The sequence below is a fragment of the Mauremys mutica genome, chromosome 1 (genome assembly GCF_020497125.1).
Source record: "Mauremys mutica isolate MM-2020 ecotype Southern chromosome 1, ASM2049712v1, whole genome shotgun sequence".
In the NCBI taxonomy this organism is placed as follows: Eukaryota; Metazoa; Chordata; order Testudines; family Geoemydidae; genus Mauremys; species Mauremys mutica.
The window spans coordinates 53501262-53517124 of NC_059072.1; the positions used below are offsets into that span (position 1 = coordinate 53501262).

The window sequence follows — 15863 nt, forward strand, 5'->3', positions numbered from 1 at the left end:
TATCATGAGTATTTAAAGGATTTGCCAGGCCACAAAACAGGAAATATTTGTTTAATAGTGAAGTCCAAATTTAGTCATAAGCCCAGAAGATATAGATTCTTTTTCATGGAGAAAAATTGGAATACTCCTATTATCTCTATTAAAAGCAAATCCCCTCAGGCATTTTGCCTATGAAGTGCAATACAAAAATATTTAGTTTCAAAGTGCTACTGTATGTGAAAACAGGCCTCAGGGCAATGGCACACATCACCAGATTCCCTCTAGTGAATGTAAGTTAGTAATGTACTTTCTGGCAGACAGATAAAACAGAAAGATGGTCACTGTTCAATTCCGTGTGTAGTGTTTTCTTTTTTAAAGATACATCCAGTATGTTTCGGTTGTGTTTATAAATGATGCGATAACATCAGGCTCGGTAACCTGATATCAAAACGGCTCTGTCTTGAGCTGGAAGGTAAAAGGGAAAATTTGATGGAATTACCATTTGTTGTGTTGTATGCAGAGATATGCAGGTCTTTGTTCCATTTGTAAAGTCAGCCTCAAAAGCAAGTTTGAGGGAGCTGAACAAACTCAAAAAGTATCATACATATTAATTGAGTCAATCAATAGTCCTCTACGAGGGCCTAATCCTGCTCTCACTGAAGTCAATGGCAAAATTTCCATTGATTTCAGGCCCAAAATATTGGTCTAGATACAACGAAGTGATGAGCCATTCAAAGGGAAGAAGATAAACATCATGTTTCTTTGTTAAAAATGCTTTATTTACAAACAAAATATAGAAATTAGCTTATAGAAATGTCAACAGGACACAAAAGGAATGTTATATCTGTTGCATAATGCATGAACAAATTAAATCTCTTTGAAAATAAAAGTAGTTTTGCCTCAAGTAGTTTTTACTCTTTCATTGGGCTGAAATCCCCTTGAGGTGCATTTTCTATTATTTGTCAATTTTACAGGCAAAATAAGCCACAGGAGAGAAATGAGTTGATTCTACAGAGAGCATGGTTGAGATGTTACATTTGAGTCCATTTTATCTATTTGGGAAACAGCTGATTGTGCATCAGAGTTTTGCTGTGTGAAAATTTTGCCCTGCTGGGTTTTAGAATGAACACCTTGGACTCCAAAGAAGCAGTTCTGCTGAGTCCTGATCCTCATTGTCTTCAGTGGACTTTGGTTTAGGTTCTTAGTGACCACCAGAGCCAGACACTCCTAAGGTGAATGGATGAGCAGGATCTAACCTTCCTCCATTACTGGATCCCTACGTTTTAGAAGTTTGAGGAGAAAAATATATGTTATATCTTATTATTTTTGTCCCCAGCAATTGGGGCCACCTATATTACTGTATAAATATTTACGATGAATAGTAAAGTAATCTTTAAAGATTGCTCTGTGGTGCTAGAAGGAGACTCATTTATGTTTTATGCCTTATTCCTTTATTAATAATTTTTGCTATTAATAGCTAATTTAGCTATTTTAATTGTAAAAAGCTGTCTCCCAAGAGATGTCAACAGAATGAAATGGGCTAGGCATAGAGCAGTCTCCTACTGCTGAGATTTTAAAGGGGAGAATGGAAGAAGAGGGACTGTTGATTCATCCATCAGTCCTCATCCTTCCACACACACCACTCTTCTTTTGGCTCCCATTGAAGTCAATGACAAAACTGCCACTGACTTCAATGGAGCAGGATCAAGCCTCTAATTTGCACCAACTTGCGATGGCATTTCTTCAGCTGAAAAAAAATCACAAAGGAGCAGTTTTTCAAAAGACCTCAGCACCCACAATTGTGCCAGATTTTCAGAAGAGCTCTCATTGAGGCATCTAGATGAAGAGACAAAATTTTCACAAGTGTTCAGACCCTGGCAGTCTCCACTGTTCTCATGCAAGCCCGAAGGACTTTGAAGCAGGGCTGGTCACGAAGGGCAAAACATTTTTCAGAAAAAGTTTGAGCATGTCAAAGTCATTTTCATTCTGCAGGTTTTGAGAAGGAACGAGTTTGCACTTAGCTCTTTTACGAAAATGTATATTCAGAATTGTGAGGTTTCATTTTTTTTTCTAATTTTGTTGTTTGGGGTATTTTTCCTCAGCATTTGTCTACTTTTTGCATTCTGTTTCCCCTCTTTTTCCTTTTCACTACTGAAAAAGAGGGAAAGGAGAAAAGGGAGGAAAAGGGGTGTGAAAATACAAACTGAAAAATTAACAGTTGAAAAAAATCAGTTTTTCTTTTCCAGTGTTGACAAGAAAACAGAACATTGTAAAAACAAACAACAAAATTCACAAAAAGTTCTGATTCTGAAAAAGGCCATTGCTCAATAAAAAAATTGCCATGTGAAAATTTTCAAACAGCTCCAGTTCAAAGGAGAGAAAATGCACAAGAAATGTAGGATCACTTGTAATTCAATAGTCCCTATTATATTTATAACCCCATGAAAAAGCAAGAGGGGGAAAGGGAATAAATATTTAAATCTTAATGTCTGTAATGTTGTTTCTTCAGAGCACAAAAGTTAATGGGAATTACTGTGTGCACTGAATGGGGCACAGGTTCCTGAATAATTAGTAATAAGCTATTGTACATCAGGGACCCCCTAGGAAATAATACCTTTTTTCCCAACCTACCTTTACAGGGCACTTCTTTCAGATTCATGTCTCTGTGCCTAGAAAAACAAATTGAAAGAGGATGAAATCAATAAAAAAGCAGTGAAGCAGCGGGCACAAGGCATCTCCACATGTTCCTGTGCTGGCTGCCTGCATCATGGGTAGCAGTGCGGGATGGTATGAAGGATGGCCAGGGAAGTTACATCCTCTCTGGAGCAGATGGATGGGAATGGAATGGGGCAGGGACTGGGAGGGGCCTTGTCACCATCTGCTCCAATGCATCATAGCTGCACCAGTGTATTGGGGACCTGTCACAGTTTACACCCTTTTTGAAACATTGGGGGAACCAAGAAAGAGAGTGTGATGCCATGAAACACAATCTCTCTCCAGGCTGCTCAAAGAGCAATGCAACAATGTGAAGCTCCTTACTCTGGGCTTGTGGCAAAGCCACAGTTCAGCCCTACATACGGTAACATATGAAACTAAACTTTGGTATATTAAACATTCTTCGGATGTATGGCCACGTTGTGGAGATGATCATTTCATTTTCAATCCACACATTTGAAACAAATCATGGAATACTGTGATTCTCCTTTGAATTGTTTAGCCCGGAGGTTCCCAGGTGCTAAGATAAAGATAAACTTCTCTCCTAGCTTTGTATAACTGAGGCAGATTTTAAGCACCGCAATGCCTTTGAGTTCTGTATCTAAGCATAAACATCAGAAATGTATTTGCGATAATCATTTTCTTTGAAAGTTATCTCAGATTGCTCAGCAGCTGTAAGAGGGCTTTTCTGACTCAAAGTACTTCACAATCCAGCAAGTATTATCTGCACCTAGCCACACACCACCACCAGACAACCAATTTACGTCAAACCACATCTTTCAGACTGATGTACACCAATCTGCTGCAAAGCACTGAGGAATACACACAGAAATAGAATAGTCCTAAAAATATTTGGGGGAAATTTTCAAACCCCATCAATCAAACACGTGCATGTGCAAAATCTGTATGTGTCCGTTAAATAATCTAATGTCTGTTTATGCTCAAGTATTTAAAATTAGTACCCTAAGACACATTGGGGCCTTTATATTTTGGGGGTATCAAATACTTGCCCACTTAGATATTAAAATTTCTAAAGTACACATGCTGTTGCCTGATTTTAGGATTAATAATATTGTTTAGATCATATGGGTTATAGACTCACCAGTTAATCTGATCAGAAGATAATAAGATTCTTGTCCAAGAATCAGGCTACACAGAATTTGCAAGGACCCTCCGGATGTATGACAAGGATACACACACAGAGAACAAAATGCAGCCTTAAAGTCTTTTATTCAGATAAATGGAATAGTAATGGACTAGTAATCAAATAGTAATCAAATAATCAATCCATTACAAAAACAATATTATCACTGTAGCAGTACATGTGGTATTATATACTATAAAGGGTTCTTGATTAACATACTCACACCCTTTCCAGATAACCTGGTGGTAAGAGACAAAGGACCAGCCTCGCCTCTGGCATGCCAAGAGAGTCCAATGGTTCAGGTTTCTCAAATCTTGAGTGGGAGGTGAAGAACTTAGTAGAAGCTAGAGCTAAAGCTATAGAAAGACTATAGAAGCTAACTTAGAATTTACTTAAGAATTAACTATGAAAAACTAAATAATGAACTAACTAAACAATGAACAAACTTATATAACGTGGTGGACTCCCCTTCTTATAGACCCTGAGCACTATATGCTCTCCTTGCATGTCCAGACTTAGCTTCCTCACCTACAAAAATATCATAGTACACTTACTCTATAGTCTGGCATGTTCATGCGTATTAATGACATATTCATTGTGACCATTAGCTCATTCTCACCTCTGTTATTTCTGGCCTAACCAATTATTTCCATGTTCTTTGTCGTGTACCTCTTAAGTCTGAAAAGGGGCATGAACTTGGGTGGCCCTACCTAAACCAGCTTGCTTTAAATTGCTCACTTATCTATGTTAAAAGTCACAAACATATATATACTCTGTTCTTTAGCTCATCATCACCAATATAGGCTAAAGGTCTCGAACATATGTATGCTAACTTGCCTCAGCTCAACAGAGAGGATGTGGCCAGTATGTTGCGTTACAGCCAAAATACTCTAATACAAATTGATAAACCTACTATAATAGAACAAATTATCAAACCCATAAGAAAAGATATATAGGCAAGTCAGCACGCTAGCCCTACAGGCTACTCATGCATACCCCAATCCTGCAATCAGAGCATGGGGTAGGGGGCTTGGCAAATATGGGAGAAACCCAAGACAGAGTGCAAAGTGTGTGTGTAACAATTGGGATCTGCAATTTTTCTTGTGGACAAGTGGAGACTCATGATCAATTAAATGAAGCAAATTTGATAGATTGTGATGTGGTGAACATCTGGGTTAAAGTGTTCAAAATGCCTAAGTGACTTAGGAGCTTGACCCGTTTTAAAAAATCTCATTAAATTTCCAGGTCACTTTTGAAAATGGAATGTAGGCTCTTAAATCACATAGGCACTTTTGAAAATTTTACCCCTAGCCTCTTGATACATTGCTACTGGAATTAAAATTCTGTTTTTCAGACAGACTGCTTGGCGCATGAAGACACAGATTAGGAACTCTTTTAAAGGAAGGACTCTCTAATGCTACTGTACAAAACCATCTGTTCCCACTTGAACCTCAATAACAGGAAAGGGACTTGATAAGTAAACTGTTCCATAATACTTTAATTAAAAAATTTACTGCTTCAAGAGCCTTTTCATCTCAGAAAATGTAGAAACTGACATTCTATAGTATTTCCCTTTGATTATCTTATTTAGGGCTAGATTTTCACTAGCCCTACTGTGGCTAGGCAGGGAAGTAGGGGTGAGTAAAGCCTCCCTTCCCCATCCCATGCATAGCAATGTTAGGTCTACCTAGACCATGTGTAGTACAAGAAGAGTAGTGGCTTCATGCTGGACCTGTTTGAAAAATCCAATTTTATTTCTATGAATAGTTTTGAATGAAAATATTTCAACCAGCTCTACTGCAGACCAGATATTTCTCCCTGTGAGTGTGTGGGGAAAGATGAGGAATGGGTGGTGCCAGAGCACTGGCTTTCCTTCCTATGTGTTGACCACCAAAGCTGACCGAATGCAAGGGTGCAGTAAACTGTATTTCCAAATGAGGTGATGTAAATTACTCCCTCTCCAGTGAACTAAATCACATTTCCTGGACTTCATGTGGGCTCAGGCTAGCCCTAATTTAGCAGCTGCATTCCAATTTTTACTCTGAGCATTGGTAGGCTTGGAAATACTTCCATGTTATACAGTAGGGAAGTATTTCCTGTTCTTGTGAAGAAATCTTGCTGATTTTCTAAAACAGCCAGTTACAGTTAAGTATCACTTCTTTTCTATCATTATCATTATAGATGGTTGAGAAGACAGTATGACAAGGGTGGGCAAACGTTTTGGGCCGAGAGCCACATCTGGGTGGGGAAATTGTATGCAGGGCCAGAGCAGGGAGTTGGGGTTCAGGAGGGAGTGCAGTGTGTGGGAGGGGGTGAGGTGTGCAGGAAGGGACTCAGGGCAAGGGATTGTGGCAGAGGAGGGGTGTGGGGTGTATGAGGGGGCTCAGGGAAGGGGGTTGGGGTACAAGAGGGGTGTGGGGTGTGGCAGGAGGCTCAGGGCAGGGGTTGGGGTGCACAGGGGTTCAGGGTGCACAGGGGAGCTCAGGGCAGATGGTTGGGGTGCAGGAGCGGTGCAGGCTCAGAGGGGGCTCAGGGCAGGGAGTTGGGTATCGAGGTGCAGGCAGAGGGCTTAGGACAGGGAGTTGGGGGGCGGGGTGCAGGAGGGGTTCGAGCTCCAGCCCGGTGCCACTTACCTAAAGCAGCTCCGGGGTGGCAGCAGTGGATGCCCTGGCCCCGCCCTGCACCGCTCCAGGAAGCGCTGCGGCCCCTGGGATGGGGGGCAGAGGGCTCTGTGTGCGCTGCCCTGGCCGCACCTCCAGGTACCTCCCCCAAAGCTCCTATTGGCCGCGGTTCCCCATCCCCAGCCAATGGGAGCTGTGGGGGGTGGTACCTGGAGGCAAGGGCAATACACATGGAGCCCTCTGCCCCTCCACCTGAGGTCCACTTCTGAGAGTGGTGCAGGGCCCACAGTGCCATGGGGGGCAATCCTGCGGGCCGGATCCAAAGCCCTGAGGGCCCAGATCTGGCCTGAAGGCTGTAGTTTTCCCACCCCTGCAGTATAAGGTCAGTGGGGGTCTCACCTTCTGGCAGGATAATTAGCTACATCTATATGCCACATGCTGGCTTTGTCTGGTCATAGCTGAGGTGATTCTGTCATCTGGATCAGCGACTTTTGAGTTTTACCAGCTCATAGACCACTTTGCTCAGGTGGACCTGTTGTCATAGACTTTAAGGTCAAAAGGGACCATTATGATCATCTAGTCTGACCTCCTGCACAATGCAGGCCGCAGAATCTCACACACCCACTCCTGCAACAAACCCCTATCCTATGCCTGAGCCACTGAAGTCCTCAGATCATGGTTTAAAGACTTCAAAGTGCAGAGAATCCTCCAGCAAGTGCAGGGGCGGCTCTAGACATTTTGCCGCCCCAAGCAGGGCGGCATGCCGCAGGAGGCGCTCTGCTGGTCGCCTGTCCCGCGGCTCCGGTGGACCTCCCGCAGGTGTTCCTGCGGAGGGTCCGCTGGTCCCGCGGCTCCACCAAAGCTGCGTGGGACCAGCAGACCCTCCGCAGGCACGCCTGCGGGAGGTCCACCGGAGCCGCCTGCCACCCTCCTGGCAACCGGCAGAGTGCCCCCCATGACATGCCGCCCCAAGCACGTGCTTGGCATCCTGGGGTCTGGAGCCGCCCCTGAGCAAGTGATCCAGGCCCCACGCTGCAGAGGAAGGTAAAAAAACCCCAGGGTCTCTGCCAATCTGCCCAGGAGGAAAATTCCTTCCCAACCCCAAATATGGCAATCAGCTAAACCCTGAGCATGTGAGCAAGACTCACCAGCCAGACACCCTGGAAATAATTCTCTGTAGTAACTCAGATCCCACCCCATCTAACATCCCATCACAGACCACTGGGCATATTTACCACTAATAGTCAAAGATCAATTGATTGCCAAAATTAGGCTATCCCATCATACCATCCCCTCCATAAACTTATCAAGCTTAGTATTGAAGCCAGATATGTCTTTTGCCCCCACTGATCCCCTTGGAAGGCTGTTTCAGAACTTCACTTCTCTGATGGTTAGAAACCTTCATCTAATTTCAAGTGTAAACTTCCTGATGGCCAGTTTATATCCATTTGTTCTTGTGTCCACATTGGTACTGATCTTAAATATTTCCTCTCCCTCCCTAGTATTTATCCCTCTGATATATTTATAGAGAGCAATCATATCTCCCCTCAGCCTTCTTTTGGTTAGGCTAAACAAGCCAAGCTCTTTGAGTCTCCTTTCATAAGACAGGTTTTTCATTCCTCGGATCATCCTAGTAGTTCTTTTGGAATCTATGGAATCTATATTTTGAGATTATCAGATACAGCCTTAAAAACACTCCAAAAATATATTAGTCTAAAACCATGCAGGTAAGAGTCTGCCTGGTCCTATGAGTGGGTAGAAGATTAATGCTATGGCCATGCAAGAAATATACCGTCACTTCATTGTGGTCTTATTTAACCCTGCTGGGTCAGTGAAAGCACTTGCAAGACTCCCCTGTGAATAATCAGAAGTCCATGATAGAATGTTATCCATAAGGTTAATGGCTGATCCTAGTTACCCTCATTGTGTAGCTCCTTTTGTAATATTGTTCTGGTTCGGTAGGAGTTTACATTCAGCCTTCATTCCTATACTTTGTTATTTGCTAAGTTCCCATATTACCAAGTCATCACTAACACTGATTAACCATCAGTGACAAATCTGTAATAGGAGTCATAAAGGAACAAAATTTAGTCCTTCATATTATTCTTCTGACTCACTACATAGACTTATAATAAAAGACTGAAAAAGTTACAAATCATTTAATATATTTCCACTAGGGTATATTAACATGCACTAAGCTAACTCAGCACATTTCTATCACTTTTTATTGGCTCTTTTGGCCCTTACGTTACCATTTGTAGATTAATCGACCTCTGAGGAAATTTTAATTCTCCATAAATTCCTAAATTCTTACATCTTGTGTTGCTCTTTGCTCTGTCTTTAGAATTCCATGTTCTGTACAAGGAGAATGGTGTGACTGAGATATGAGACGGGGTGCTCTGCCAGAAATGTTTGCATATATAATCAGATTTAAATATACTTTTCTAATCTCTCATTGAGAAAAAGGTGAAATCAAAACCTTTCCATTGGAATTACTGATCTATGAACTCATTATGATTAAACTTAGCGTTGATGCTATCTCATAAAAAATCTATTAATTCTCCAGGATTCATGTTTTGGGGGATGAATGACACTGACTTTTTACTCAAGCATTTCTGACAGCCTGGGATTCTAATCAGACAGATAATAAATTCTCACTGCAACATTAATTTTAGTTGACATCTACAAAAAGCTTTGTGGTTTGGGTCCTCTTTACACTGCACACTACCAATATTTCTGCTAACTAAAGAGATGAGTGGAAATAAAAAACAATGAAAAACTGCTGCACTTAAGGCAGACAATGTTTTCTGCCAAATATGGTCTGTGTAAGGGAGAGAGTAAGTACTTTATTATGAGCCAAACTACAAGATGAAGAACTGCATTTAGTAAATTTTAAAAGCCGTTTTCTCAAAGAAACAGCCCACACACTGTAACTGCACAATAAATGTTCATTATGCAGAAAAATATAGTGGAGGCTATTGCTAACTACTTAGAAAAATAATTATGGGGTCTGATTAAAAATTAACTGTACATCAAATATATGGATTTATCAAAGACTTTTATTTTTAACAGAAGTGAAAGGGAAAAAAACAATAAGTCATCAATTGCCTCGTTTTCCTATTAAAAGACAAAGCCAAATCCTGCTGTTACTGAAGTCTGTGGTAGTTCTTTCACACGGTTCAGTGGAAGCCAGATTCAGCCTATGATCCAAGGCATCTCTGGCAGCCCACACTGAAAATACCAAGGGCAGGGCAGGCTGAAAATAGGAGAGCCGATTCTCCCCAAACTGATGGTTAGATTCACCAACCAATCACACAACTGTGCTGCTCATCCCCCACATTGGTTATCAAGAAGCTAGGGGCGGGGAATAAATCACACAACCTCCTTTATTGCATTCCAGTCTCTGGCTCCCAATCTGCAAATGGATCCAGTAAAGTGAGAAATTACTTAAAACTCTATTCACTATACTAAATGTTCTTCTGATTCCCAAATGACCATCCACATTACCAGATCAATACTAGTTTGGATCTTACCCAAAATACTACACAGCCAGCTAATACTTTAGTATCTAAAACTAAAGATTTATAGAAAAGAAAAGAAAAGAAAAGCACAGTACTGACAATAGACACATAACATAAAATATGCGTAAAGCCTGTTGATTTGTTGCAAGTTACAATATAATAACTAATATTTTACCATCTCTAGTATATTTGTGCTCATGACAGCCAGGAGCTTTGGAAGCAGTATTTGGTATCCTGGAAGAAATAAATAAATCTGTAAAAGACACTCACATAAATCACAACTCCTGTAACTTCTCTAAAATTGACTGTTTTTAATTCCTTCAACATATTGACTATAACTACTCTATGAGATTGATGACATTTTAGTCAATGCTTAGCCTATACTCCGAAGATAAAAATGTGCTGACCTAGCACTCGGCGTAAAAAATGTTTCTCTCCTTGGTGTTATCAAAAACTTGACTTGCCTTAAAAATTGTTAAAATTAACTACAGTATTTCTTTCATATGCACATAACTTCATAATTTACTGTCTACCTGCCAACTCAAGAGATTAATTTCATAATAGTTGAGTTTGCCAAGATAGTAAAAATAATCTCATCCTGTTTTATTAAATAAAACAAGATTACATAAGACTTTCAGTTAAAATGAAGTAAAAATGTGCTGTCTGGGGATGATAATAATGTGTGATATCTGTATTTATTGATGGAAAGAAAATCACTGTTGCATTTCAAAACTGCAGAGGAATGAATTTTCTTAAATCTCAAAACCATATTTTTCATGATGACAGTACTTGGTTGAAGCCAATAGTGTTATAGTTATTATGAATTTTATGCTCAATATTTCTAAGAATTTAAATCAACTAATATAATCCAATACAGCTAATTACAGTACCACTTTGCAAACTCTGCTTATTATTCAGGATCTAGATTTAGCTACAGCACATTCAGTAATTTATTTTTCTAAGGATTGTTTTAAAAAAATAGGCTGAAAAAAAGGATCATGGTAAACAATAATGTAAATTAGCATGTATGGTGATCAGAGGTAAAATTTTCAAAAGTGGTTTAGGCACTTAGGAGCCTGAGTCTCATTAACTTTCAATGAGACAAATTCCAAAGTGCCTAAGTTATTTTTGAAAATGGAATTTAAACATCAAAGTCACTTCGGGCCAGATTTTCAAAGGTATTTAGATGCCATTACAGTTAACTGGTATAAGGTTAAGGGAGAACATAAGAAATAAAGACATATGAGATGGTAGAATTTATCATACTTATTTTTTCAGGGTGAATGGCTTATCCTGACATATCCTGGTTAAAAGAAGAAATGGGGAAGTGTTCGAAAAGAAACTACATGAAGTGAGAAAGTTCAAGGCTGGAATCTCATAGTCTTCTTACCTGTCTGAATCTGTTTCCTCAACACGAACCTATTTGTATTTCTATAATGACAAAATTAAATGTCGTTTTCTATACCGGTATTTCTTGGCAGATACAGGATTTAGACTGTTCCAAAATGAGCTGACTTTAATAAAAACAGAACAAAAAAATCTGTAGCTGGAGAACCATGGCATGGGTGGCAAGTTTGTAAAAATTTTGGTGGTGCCCAGAACCCGCCCCCCAACTCCGCCACCCCAAACTCTGCCCCCACCTGCCTAAGGCTCTGGGAGGGATTGCGGGGGGGTCTGGGGTGCAGATCCTGGGCTGGGGATTAGGGTGCAGGAGAGGTGCAGGGTGCAGGCTTTGGGATGGAGTTTGGGTGCTGGGTGCAGGCTCTGGGCTGGGGCAGGGGGTGGGTGTGCAGGAGGGGGTGAAGGGTGCAGGCTTTGGGACGGAGTTTGGGGTTGGGAAGCGGTGTGTGGGAAGGGGGAGGGAGTTTGGGGATAGGAGGGAGTGCATGGTGAGGGCTGTGGGGCTGAGGATGAGGGGTACATGATGCAAGAGGGGGCTCAGGGCTAGGGAAGAGGGTTGGGCTGTGGGGTGAGGGCTGTGGATGAGGGGTTCATGCTGCGGGGGGGCTCAGGGCTGGGGCAGAGGATTAGGGTGCGAGGGGATGAGGGTTCTGGCTGGGGATGAGGGGTTCATGCTGTGGGGGGAGGCTCAGGACTGGGGCAGAGGATTAGAGTGCAGAGCGATGAGGGTTGGGGTTGAGGATGAGGGGGTTCATGCTGCGGGGGGGCTCAGGGCTGGGGCTGAGGATTAGGGTGCAGGGGGATGAGGGGTTCATGCTGCGGGGGCGCTCAGGGCTGGGGCTGAGGATTAGGGTGCGGGGGGATGAGGGATCTGGCTGGGGCTGAGGATTAGGGTGCAGGGGGATGAGGGGTTCATGCTGCGGGGGCGCTCAGGGCTGGGGCTGAGGATTAGGGTGCGGGGGGATGAGGGATCTGGCTGGGGCTGAGGATTAGGGTGCAGGGGGATGAGGGGTTCATGCTGCGGGGGGACTCAGGGCTGGGGCTGAGGATTAGGGTGCGGGGGGATGAGGGCTCTGGCTGGGGATGAGGATTAGGGTGCGGGGGGAGGAGGGCTCTGGCTGGGGCTGAGGATTAGGGTGCGGGGGGGATGAGGGCTCTGGCTTGGGATGAGGGTTTGGGGCGTTGGAGAGGCTCAGGGTAAGGGCAGCCTGCCTTGACATTAGTGAATGGCAGGCGCTAGGACCCTGCGGCAGCAGACAGCAGTTCTGCTGGGAGCCCTCCGGCAGCACAGAGCAGGCAGGGGAGAGGCGCGCGCTTATTTCTGTCAGGCAGGGACGCCACGCGGCGCAGCAGAGGGGGGGGGAACACACGGGGGGGGTGGCAGGCAGGGGCTGAGACCTGCTCCAGGCAGTGACGCGGCAGGGTTGCGGCGGCAGGGGGAGACCTGCGGGGGCCGGGGGCCGATCCAGGCAGGGCCGGGGGAGAGACCCAGCTCCAAATATTGCTGGAGCCCGGGCACTGCACAAATATATAACCTGCCACCTATGAACCAGGGATCTTGACCAGTCCTTTGGAGAATTAGCCAAACCCCTCTTCCTCATAAGGTGCGCTGGGAAATATTTTCTCCATTTTGTAAGGCCAATGAAAAATGCATTGTTTTAACTGCAGCTGTAAAAAGTGAAACATTTCAGGCCTATACCTGCTCCCGTTCAAACCAATGGCAAAATTCCTAAATTCCTAAAACTAAATGACAGCAGGGTTGGGCACCTGGGGCCTGATTCCATGTGCTGCTAAGTGCCTCTGTGTGACACCCTAGGTAGACTACTTAGGACAGCATTAAACTAATTACAAAACAGGAAAAGTGTTAAGGGGCCACACAGTATAGATACTCAAATGTGTAACTCCGACTCAAAGCAGCATGAACATAATGAATTAGTGTTAAGAGAGGGAAAGAGAATAAATTCTTTAATTTCATATATACCAATGTTAGGAGCCTGGGTAATAAAGAAGATGAATTGGCAATGCTCACATATGAGAAAACAATGGACATAGTTGGTACTGCTGAAACCTGATGAGAGAAGTCAAATCACTGAAGTCTTAACATCACTGGCTATAACCTAATTAGGGAGGATGAAGTGGGTAAATAAGGAAGGGTTGGCATTCAACAAAGATTCAGTTCTTGTTTCCAAGTTATTGGCAATGTATAGCAAGTGATTGTGAATGCTTACATGATACTGATCATACTGCTACAGCATAAGATGTGGTTCTCGGAGCAATCTGTAACTGACCACCAAATCAGACTATAATGTGAAGAAAGAAAAACTGCATTATCATGAGAGATTTCAAACTGGGTGCAGGGTGGCATATGCTGGAGGTTTCATGCTTACAATAGTAAAATGTCCTTTGAATTTCTATAAATTATAGATAATCATTTTCTAACACTAAAGTATCTCATTCAATATGGATTAATTGAATATTAGACCTCATTCTGATAGAAAATGATTAATTGATCGCTGAATTAAAAATTAGTTCATATGATCACGACACCCTCAGAATACAGTACACACACACACATATGATTTATAAGGGTTGATTTCCAAAGCTAAACATTATTATAAGCAAAGCTGATTGAGATAAAAAATGTAAACAGAGATGGGTGAACAAAAATCAAGAGTTGTTAGGAATGCTTAACAAGCAACAATTACTCCGTTGTTTTTTTTAAAACGCTACTTCAGTTTAATAAAACCAATAATATTCTGGTTGAGAGGGTATGTGAAAGCAGCAATAAAAATCAATATAAAACAAATGGGAAAAAAGAGGAAGTTGATGGTAATGAAAATAGATTGGAAATTAAGAGATGTAGGCAATTGATAAGGGAAGTTAAAGATATCAGTGAAAACTCTATCACCAGTAGGGTTATGGACAACAGGGAGGAAACTAGATGAGGAGTTCATGTAATCTAAAAGTGTCAAATACTTTCTATTCCAACAGCAACTGGGGAGGATATTAAACAGCATCTGCTAATGCCGAAACATTCATAAATCAGCAGATCTGGGTAACCTATTCTACCTGACCCTGCAGAAGCCTTTGTGTTAGACTATTGCATGTTTTGGGCATTGTGACTAGGGAATTGAACCAGGGGAGTAGACACTGTTTGTGACTTGCCCTTTTGAGAGACTACCAAATTTCTGACCAGTTATCTGCAAGGAATTAAAGTTGCTCTGAGCAGCATTATCTCCTACTTCATGCCCTTTATCCCCCCTACAAGGCAAGAGGAGAAGATGCAGGCAAAAAGGGATGGGTTCAATAGCAACATGCCTAAATCAGTTTGGGAAAACCCAGGAAGGGACCATCTTTTGACACTGCAACACTGGGATTTTCAGGATTCTTGCTCTTTTTCTCACACTATCTAGTATCTGTAGTTTCTCCAACCCATAGCCACCCCTCGCCATTAGAGTACAAATTATTCCTCCTTGTGGCAAGAATACAGGAAGCTCAGTCATGTGAGCGTCATCGTGCTTCTCACAGAATTTTTCCATGAGAAAAGAGATTCAGGCTTTCTGTTATTTAGGTTTTAATCCTTGTGTAACGTGATGGGTCTACTTGAAAAAATACTTTCTGTATCATAAGAACATAAAAACGGCCATACTGGGTCAGACCAAAGGTCCATGTTGCCCAGTATCCTGTCTTCCCACAGTGGCCAGTGCCAGGTGCTTCAGAGAGAATGAACAAAACAAGTAATCATCAAGTGATTCATCCCCTGTCACCCATTCCCAGCTTCTGACAAACCAATGCTCGGGAAACCATCCCTGCCCATCCTGGCTAATAGCCATTGAAGGACCTATCCTCCATGAATTTATCTAGTTCTTTTTTGAATCCCATTATAGTGTTGGCCTTCACAACATCCTCTGGCAATCAAGCCTATCTGCTTTGCACATGTATAAATATAGCACTTGTTCTGGATTTTGTACTAAAGAATCTGATCAAGGAAAGAAAAGAAAAGCAATTGTTAGTTACAATTTACAAGTGTTGCAGAGATTTACACTTCTCAGTACACATTTATGAGGACAGCATAGCAGTTTGACAAAGATTAGCGTGAAGGTGATTTTGGGGGTCAAAGTAGGCTTATTAATATTTGATTCCAGACAAAAGCAAGATATGATCAACCGAGAAAATAATATATTAGCAGTTTAGTATGTTAATCTTTAGCAGAATGTTAGCACAGTCAGTTGTTTATAGCTTAAAAGGTATGACATCTGGGAAAATATCTGCTCACATTATCATAAAACCTGTCTTTCTAATTTAAAAAGCATATTATTTTAATAGGCAACTAGATAATTATCATCCCTGCTGTGATCAGAGATTACAGAATATACAGTATATGAATTGTTACACTTCACTGATTATAGTTTTATTGCATTTAATGTTAGTTAAATGGTTGTAGAGAAAAGCTTGAAAAATTGGTACTGCTTCTTGGCCTAG

At 42.0% G+C, this 15863-nt stretch overlaps 1 long non-coding RNA gene across 1 annotated transcript; it reads right to left on the minus strand.

Annotated features, from left to right (window-relative positions):
- Positions 1 to 861: 861 nt before the first annotated feature.
- LOC123361901 lies at positions 862 to 11497 on the minus strand. The gene is made up of 4 exons (XR_006576271.1): positions 11371 to 11497; positions 10156 to 10214; positions 2611 to 2648; positions 862 to 1255 (listed from the first exon to the last, which is right to left on the minus strand). It is a non-coding gene; the product is annotated as an uncharacterized LOC123361901 (long non-coding RNA).
- Between the last annotated feature and the right edge of the window lie 4366 nt (positions 11498 to 15863).